We start from the raw sequence: 9,826 nt of genomic DNA on the forward strand, positions 1-9,826 counted from the left end.
ACACACACAAACACACACACTTGCTATGAAAAATGGAAACACTATGAAATAAAACACATAGCTATTAAAAAATAATAATACACAGAAACAAATGCCATGTAGATCCAGGATTAACTATCCAAATAAATGTCTTCAAGCTAGGTTTTGGCCAAGTTCTCAGCCAAGGGTGCTTGGTGTCATGTCTTGAAACAGGTCCTGATCTTGAGTCTCTTCTTTTGTCAGCCAGGTTGTTAGTGTCACCTAGAATCACTAACATTAGACACGGCACTTTGTGTTTCAGAGATGCTAAGTATGAACATATTTAGTCTGTCAAGCAATTGCTCCAAGTTCTATCCTTACACACCATCTTCCCTGACTACATGGAATTCATGAGAGCATTCCAAGGATCATATATTCTCCATTTGCATTTCTAAGTGCTGTCACACAGCTCTTTACAGCTGTTTTTGGGCTGTGAGAATGCTGGTGTGCACCCTCTGCTGAAGAAAACAGAGGTGTTTTGCAGAACTTCCCATCTTCACATGGGGAAAAGAAATACTTCTCTGCTGAAAACTGCCTGGAAGACTCCCCCATTAATCAAAAAGCATTTCTCTTTGTTTTCTATCTCTTAGTAAAAATGACCCTACTGAAAATAACTGCCTACCTTGGGAACGGTGGTAATGAATATAGCTAGAGTTTTTAGAGCTTTAATGTTTAAAGCTGTCCCATCCTTATATGAAGGGTTGTATGTTCTACCTCTGATCAATTCTTCCATTAACATTATCCCTCTTTATCAGTGTGACATAGCTGATGGGTAAGAGTAGGGATTTGGTTGATTCTTTTTTAAAGGCTCATCTTCTTTTTTTTTTTTTTTTCTTCTTTAAGAGGAGTTCTTGGGTAATGGAAACAGTTAATATGCTTGGCTCCTAACAGAAAGGTTGGAAGTTTGAATTTACCCAGAGGCTCCTCAGAAGAAAGGCCTGGAAATCTACTTGGAAAAATTAGCCATTGAAAACCCTGTGGGGCACAATTCTACTCTGCCTCACGTGGGGTCACCATTAGTTGGCTGTACAGCAACTGGTGTGGTTTTATTCTTCAAGAGGAGGCACAGTGTTAGAGTGATTTAACCTCTGTTCAGTGCTTGGTAAAAGAGAAGGTCTAGAACCCCAGCCTTTCTCTTCTCTAGTCCATTGGTTTTACCTCTATTGTTAATCTTCTAATGGATAATAGTAAAACTCCCCTTGGTGGAGCAGTAGTTAACAGCTTGGCAGCTAATTAAAAGGTTGGCAGTTCAAATCCAACAGCTGCTCCTTGGAAACTCTCTGGGGCAGTTCTAGTCTCTCCTGTAGGGCCACTGTGAGTCAGAATTGACATGAGACAACGGGTTTCCCCTTTGACCTATAAGCACTCCACCTCCAGAAAATGACAGTATGTGGACTGGCTGAGCCAGGCCTCATTCCTGGACGCTTTCATAACAAGAGACATTTGTTGAGTGGTTACTATATGTGCTAGACTCATTCAGTGCTCTGCAAGTAAGTGGTATTATTTTACATATAAAAAAAACCAAGGCACAAGGAGGCAAACTAACTGTGGCTAAGTGCCAGCATTTGAACTCAGAATCTGAATTTAGAGCACAAACCCAAGCTGGCTCCAAGTACAATACAGGCTTCTGACTCACAGATGATAACACAGTGCTACTTCTCTTCTAAAACCAAGACAAAGTGGATTATAACCCCATCTAATTTTTTTTTTTTAATGTTTAAAGCTATGATAACAGAATAAATTCAATCTTGTCACTAGTAGTGGGACTAGAAATGAGGAGGAAAAGGGAATAGGTGAGGTTAGAGATGAGGAGTAAAGAAAGGATCATATGTGGTAACTCTCACATTTGGTTCTATGATCCATTTTAAGTTAATTTTTGTGTATGGTGTGAGGTAGAAGTCTAACTTTTTTTTTCCATGTGAATATCCAGTTGTCCCAGCACCATTTCTTGAAAAGTCTATTCCTTCCCCCACTGAATTACCTTGGCACCCTTGTGGAAAACCAACTGGCCGTAAATGTAAAGGTTTATTTCTGAATTCTCAATTGTATCCCATTGATTTATATGTCTACCCTATGCTGATTTTAGTAATTTGCGTGTTCTCGTTTCTTAGCCTATCTGGGTTTGCTAATTGTGAAGATCTTTTCAAAGACCAGTTGTTGCCTTTGCTGATTTTCTCTTCTCTATTTTATTTATTTCCATTTTTCCTTCTTTCTGAAAGCTTTGGGTTTGGTTTCTTGTGGTAAAAGATAGGCTATTGTTTTGAAATTTGTCATCTTTTTCTTAATTAGGCGTTACAGCTATGAATTTCCCTCTAAGCATTGCTTTAGCAGCACCCCATAAATTTTGGTACGCTATGTTTTAATATTAATTTATCTCCAAGTATTTTCTAATTTCTATTGTGATACCTTCTTTGAACATTCGGTTATTTATGAGTATGTTGTTTAATATCTGCATATTCATAGATTCTCCAGATTTCCTTTTGTCATTGTTTTCTAACGCCCTTCTCTTATGAACAAGAGCACATGCTTTGCACAATTCAATTCTTTTACATTTATTAAGGCTTGTTTAATAGCCCAGCATATGATCAGGACAATGTTCCATGTGCATTTTAGAAGAAAGCATATTCTGCTATGATCAGCTGATGTGTTCTATAGATGTCTGTTAGATCTAATTGGTTTATAGTGTTTTTCAAGTCTTCTACTTCCTTTTCATCTTCTGCCTAGTGTTCTATTCATTTTTAAAAGCAAAGTATTACACTCAATACATGGAAGGTCAGCTCAACCGGACTGGACTGGACCAAAAGCAAAGAAGCTTCTGGGATAAACTGAATACTTCAAAGGTCAGCAGAGCAAGGGTGGGGGTTTGGGAACCATGGTTTAAGGGGACTTCTAAGTCAATTGGCAAAATAATTCTATTATGAAAACATTCTGCATCCCACTTTGAAATGTGGCGTCTGGGGTCTTAAAAGCTAACAAGCGGCCATCTAAGATGCATCAACTGGTCTCAACGCACCTGGAGCAAAGGAGAATGAAGAACATCAAGGTCACACGACAACTAAGAGCCCAAGAGACAGAGAGGGCCACATGAACCAGAGAGCTACATCATCCTGAGACCAGAAGAACTAGTTGGTGCCCGGCCACAATCGATGACTGCCCTGACAGGGAGCACAATAGAGAGCCCCTGAGGGAGCAGAAGATAAGTGGGATGCAGACCCCAAATTCTCATAAAAAGACCATACTGAATGGTCTGGATGTGACTAGAGGAATCCTGGCGGTCATGGTCCCCAAACCTTCTTTTGGCACAGGACGGGAACCATCCCCGAAGACAATTCATCAGACATGAAAGGGACTGGACAGTGGGTGGGAGAGAGATGCTGATGAAGAGTGAGCTAATAATATCAGGTGGACACTTGAGACTGTGTTGGCATCTCCTGTCTCCAGATGGGGGGATGGGAGGATAGAGGGAGTTGGAGGCTGCCAAAGTTTTCACGAAAGGAGAGACTGGAAGGGCCTGACTCATTAGGGGGAGAGCAAGTGGGAGTAAGGAGTAAGATGTATATTAACTTATATGTGACAGACTGACTTGATTTGTAAACGTTCACTTGAAGCTCAATAAAAGTTAATAATAAAAAAAAAAGCAAAGTATTGAGGTCTCCAGCTATTATTATTGAATTGTCTTTTTCTCCCTTCAGTTCTGTCAGTGTTTGTTTTATTTTATGTTTTAGTATATCTTTTCTCTATCCTTTTACTTTCAACTTATTTGTATCTTCAAATCTAAAGTGTGTCTACTGTAGATAGCATGCAGTTGGAGCCTGTTTTCTCTATCAAGTCTGACAACCTCTGCCTTTTCATTGGATTGTTTAATTATTATTGCTGTCATTGACATGGTTGGATATATCTGTCATTTTGCTATGTGTCATGGGTATTTTTGTTCCTTTGTTTCTTCCTTCCTGCCTTCTTTTACATTAATTAAATGTTTTCTAGTATAATAATTTAATTCTTTTAATGATTTTTTAACTTTTTCTCTGCAAGTGTTTGCTCTAGGGCTTACAATATACATCATAACTTATCAATAACTACTTCAGATTTATACATGCTCAATTCTAGTGTTATATGAAACTGCTCAGATATAGCTCCATTCTCTCCTTTTTGTGCTATTATTGTTATACGAGAGTCCTGGGGGCACAGTGGTTAAGAGCTCAGCTGCTAACCAGAAGGTTGGCGGTCTGAATCCACCAGCCACTCCTTAGAAACGCTATGGGGCAGTTCTACTCTGTCCTCTAGGGTTGCTATGGATCTGAATCGACTCTGTGGCAATAGGTTTGGTTTTGGTTTCATTGTTATACAAGTTATGTTATACAAGCATTAACCCCAGTGCCATCGAGTCGATTCCGACTCACAGCGACCCTATAGGACACAGTAGAACCGGCCATTAGAGTTTCCAAGGAGCACCTGGTGGATTTGAACTGCCGACCCTTTGGTTAGCAGCTGTAGCACTTAACCACTAGGCCACCAGGGCGTTACAGACCCACAATACCTTGTCTTTTAAAAAAGCTGAGACTAGAAAAGTGAGTATGTATATAGAGTTTGTTATATTAACTTTCTTAGTTATTCCTCGTTCTCTTCATTTTTTTCCTTTGGATTTGAATTACTATCTAGAATTACTTCAATACAACTTTGTTTCCACTTGTCTCCTTTGTGCTTTTATTGTCAAATATATTACTTTTGTATATATTGAAGGCTCAGCAATATAATTATGTGCATATTATTTTAGGCGATTGTTCCTTAAATAAGTTAAGAAAGGAAAGAAAAAAAATCTGTTCATTTATACAGTCCGTGATAATTACATACTTAATCATCTTTTCCAGTGTTCTTGGTTTTTGTGTGTGCATTTGAATTACTTTTTGGTGCCACTTGTTTCAACTTGAAGAACTTCTTTTAATATGTCTTGTAATGCGAGTCTGCTAGCAATGAATTCTCTGTTTTTATCCAAAAATATTTTTTGCCTTCATTTTGGACAAAGTTTTGCTGGATATAGAATTCTTGGTTGACATTCTTTTTCTTTCAACACAGCCTTCTTACCTCCCTTGTTTCTCTTGAAAATCAGCTTTTAACCTGATGGGTGTTCGCTTGTATGTGGTGAGTTGTTTATTCTTGCCGCTTTCAAGATTTTTTATTCATCTTTAGCTTTCAACGTTTTGACTATAATGTGCCTGGACCCTTTTTGCATTTATTATATTTAGAGCTTGTTTGTTGTCTTGAAGATGAAGATCGTTTTTCATCAAATTTGTGAAGTTTTCAGTGTTTTTTTTTTTTTTTGAAAAAATTTCTAACCTGTTAACCTTTTTTTCTGAAACTCCCATTAAGCAAATATTGGCACAGCTGGTGATGTCCTACATTTTTCTGAGTCTCTTATTTTTTTCAGTCTTTTTTTCTCTTAGCTTTTTATTGCAAAATTTTTAGTAATCTATCTTCAAGTTTATTGATTTTTTTTCTGCCTGCTCAAATCTATTTTGGACCCCTTAGTGCATTTGTACATTTTTTATTTCTGTTATTTTGGTTACTACTCGTTTCCATTTGGTTCTTTTGAGGACGTTTCCATCTCTTTATTGATATCCTCTATGTGATGAGTTTTTGTCATCAGATTATTTAATTCTTTAAAAAATACTTCCCTTTAGATCCTTAAAAACATTTATAATAGCTGTTGTGAAGTCTTTGCTATATCCAACTCCTCATCCCGTCAATGGCAGTTTCTATTTCCTGCTTTTTTTCCTGCGGGGGGTCATACTTTCCTGGTTTTTTCCCCCATGTATCATTGCTATTGTTGAAAACTGGACATTTTGGATAATGTAGCAACTCTGGATACTGACCTTCCTCCCCCTAAGGCTTGTTGTCCATGTTGTTTGCTTGTTTATTTTCTAGTGACCAGGCTCAGTGAAAACTCTTTCCTCTGCAGCTTGTAGCCTCTGATGTCACGCCTCAGAAGGTGCAGCCTTCGGCATGCACAGAGCGCTCCTGACCACCAGGGATGACTGTGGTTTTAGGTGTGCTCTCTCTGACCTTCTCTTCTCTGATCTCCTGTTAAAACTCTGGCTGTTCTGCTTCTACTGGTACCACCCTCAGCTGTTTTTATTGTGTGCTGTCGAGTTGATTCCCACTCATAGTGACCCTATAATACAGAGCAGGGTTGCCTAGGCTGTAACCTTTATAGGAGCATGTTGCCAGATCTTTTCTCCTGCAGAGCAGCTGATAGGTTCAAATTGCTAATGTTCCTGGTTTGCAAAAAAAAAAAAAAAAAATGCTATTGAATCTACTCCAACTCATAGCAATCTTATAGGATACAGCAGAACTGCCCCATAGGGTTTCTAAGGAGCAGCTGGTAGATTTGAACTGCTGACCTTTATGCTTAGCAGCTATAGTTCTTAACCACTGCACCACCAGGGCTCCGGTCAAGCTGTCAACAGTTGCTCCACCAAGGCTCCTCCCTTCAGCTGTTAACTTCCACTAATTGCTAGCTCTGTTGTTTTCAACAATGCCCAGGCTGATCCAATTGAATTCTGGTCCCATGGCAGGGGCAGGGTGCTGCCAGTCTTTGAGGCCAATTTTTGCTCTGATGCTTACCTGGGTGGAACTTCTGCACTGTGCAGCAGAAGATGGAGGTGGGCTGGGGAACTTGCTCTCACTGACTGCTCCACTGTGTGTGTGTGTTTTGGAGGAGGACTGGTGCATGCTGCTGCCACCTCCCAGTATGGATCTTCCATAGCCCAAAGCCAGGGAGGATGGAATTTGCCAATTTTCACTGACTGCCAAAACTAATGAGACTAGGTCTTCCACCCTAGTATACTGGGGAGATGGAAGCTGTGCTCAGCTGAGGAGCCCACTGGATCAGCTATCTCATAACACAGAGCTGTTTGAGAAAGGAGGACTTCTGTCTTTACTATCGGCCCTGCAGGGTCCTCCTCAGGTAAAACATGAGTTTGGGGTGAGGGAACAGGGATCCCTTGACTGCTGCCAGATTCTGAATATAGGCCTTCTGCATCATGGAGCTGTGGGAAATGGAATCTGCTGATGTACACCAGCTGCCAAAATCACCCAGAATAACTTCAGCAACTCAGGGAGCTGGGAGAGATTAGAGATGCCACTTGACTGCGAAACCCTGCTGAACAGTTCTTCTGCAAGTCATAGCTGTGGGGAATGGGTGCAGTACCTAGCACGAATGCCATGGCTTGCCACTACTCTTACCAAATTCCCATAGTTTTTTTTTTCTTTTAACATTTTATTGTGTTTTAGGTGAAATTTTACAGACCAAATTAGTTTCCAGTTCAACAAATTGTACACAAAGCGTTCCATGATGTTGAATGTAGTCCCCACACTGTGTCAACGCTTGCTTATTTCCACCCCAGTCTCCCTGTTTCTTTTTGTGTGATTTTCCTACCCCTCCCTGCCTTCTCATCTTTACTTTTGGGCAAATGTTGTCCTTTTGGTCTTGTACAATTGTTTTTTTCTCTGGGGCACATTCTTTTCAGGTGTTATTGTTTATTTTATAAAAATAAGGCCTGTCTATTCCTTGGCTGGAAACCCTGGTGGTATAGTGGTTAAGAGCTATGGCTGCTAACAAAGAGGTCAGCAGTTTGAATCCACCAGGCGCTACTTGGAAACTGTATGGGACAGTTCTACTCTGTCCTATAGAATCGTTATGAGTTGAAATTGACTTGACGGCAATGGGTTTTATTGCTTGGCTAGAAGGTGGTTTCTGGGAATGGCTGCAGTTCCAACTAAAAGGGGTGTCTTAGGGCCATAGTCTTGGAGGTTCCTCCAGTCTCTATTATGCCAGTAAGGCTGCTCTTTTTTTATGAATTGGATTTTTTGTTCCACATTTTTCTCCCACTCTATCCGGTACCTTCTATCATGATCCTGGCCAAAGCAGTCGGTAGTAGTAGTAGGCACCATCAGTGGTAGACCATAACATTGATCTCGGGGTCATGTAGGCTGTGGTACATGTGCTCTACTAGTCTTTTGGACTAATGGCTCCCTTGAGTCTTTGGTTTCCTTCATTCACTTTTACTTCACATGGAAAGAAACCACTATCTGTATCTTATATGGCCCCTCACAAGCTTTTAAGACCCCAGACACCCAAAGTAGATATAGAATATTGTTTTCGTGCACTATGTTATGCCAATTGATGTAGATGTCCCCTGAATCTATGGACCTTAGCTTTCAAGCCTGGTATCTTGGTTGCAGGAGGTATTTTGTTGTGTGTAAGAAATTCCCATGACTGTGCTCCTTGTGTGTCCTATTGTCTATATTGATACACATGCAACATCTACAAATGTGTATGTAGGGATATCCATAACCTAACTTATATCTGCAGGTGGGTGCACTTCCCATGCCTCTTTAACATACCTGTCTACCTATGTATCCCTTCATAAATTAATGTTTGTTAATACTGTTTTTGCAGGGTTGCTTATGTTTTATAGTAATTGCTGTAGTTGCCCTTTGTTCTTGTGTTCTTTTCAGTGTCTTCCTTTGCCACGTTGTGCTGACACCCCCCATGTAGTGCATTGCCTTTCCCGTCACAATATTACCAGGTGTCTTTTATCTGTTTATTAACTTATCCTCCCTCCCCCTCCCTTCCCTGATAACCGTCAAAGAATTTTTTTTTCCTATGTGTAAGCCTTTTCTTTTTTTAAATAACAGTGGTCTCATACAGTATTTGTCCCTTTGTGATTTGCTTATTTCACCAGGATAATGTCCTCTGAATTCATCTGTGTTGTGAGATGTTTCATAGATTCATCATTATTCTTTATTTTTGCATAGTGTTCTGGAGGTTTTACTGAATAAATCCTTCTCAATTTGTTGTAAGTCTTTGCTCAATCCTCAGAGACTTTGACTGATTGCTTTTGCTAAATTTTACCAACTTAATAGACATCTCTCTGGAGAGAGGCATCCTCAAGCAGCAACACCATTCTGGAAGTCCTCTTTCCTATTTTTTGTATCCTTGATGCCTTTCTGAATTCTTTCCCATTCCACAGTTTGCTGAAAGCCAATCAAATTCCTGATAAACTGTTACCCCTTCCATGAAATTCTACCTAACTAAATCACTTATCATTCACTAACATTCCATAATAAATAAATATTGAACACTTACCATTGGCAAAAGACTCCCAAGTACTGTAGAAGATAAATAATTGGATAATTTCCATATTTAAGAAATTATAGGCTAGTAGGATAAAACAGAATATATACGCATAATAAAATGCATATATAGAACCAAAAAAAAAAAAAAAAAACCATTGTCATTGCATGGATTCTGATTAATAGTGACACCATGTGTTACAGGGTAGGAAGGCTCCATAGGCTTTTCTTGTCTGTAATCTAAGCAGATCGCCAGGCTTTTCTTCTGTGATGCTTCTAGGCAGCCCAACAACCTTGAGGTTAGTGGATGAGTACAAATTTCTTGCTTCAAGGGACACATGTATATACATTTATCACCAACTTAAGAGTTGTGTGATCTTCAGAAATTTGCTTAAACTTTTAGAATCTGTTTTCTCATTTACAAAATAAGAACAATAATAATAGTGCCTCATAGCGTTGTTGTGAAGATTAAGCAATGTAACTTAAAGTAGCTAGCCTATCCTAATTACATAGTACTGATTTTCACTAAGTAGGACTTGCTAAATGTTAACTATTAATAAAGGGTGTAAGTAATAAAGAAATAAGGGGACCTGGTGGTACGGTGGTTAAAACGTTTGGCTGCTAGCCACAAGGTTGGCAGTTTGAACCCACCAGCCACTCCTCAGGAGAAAGA

This window comes from Loxodonta africana, chromosome 3 (genome assembly GCF_030014295.1).
Source record: "Loxodonta africana isolate mLoxAfr1 chromosome 3, mLoxAfr1.hap2, whole genome shotgun sequence".
NCBI lineage: Eukaryota > Metazoa > Chordata > Mammalia > Proboscidea > Elephantidae > Loxodonta > Loxodonta africana.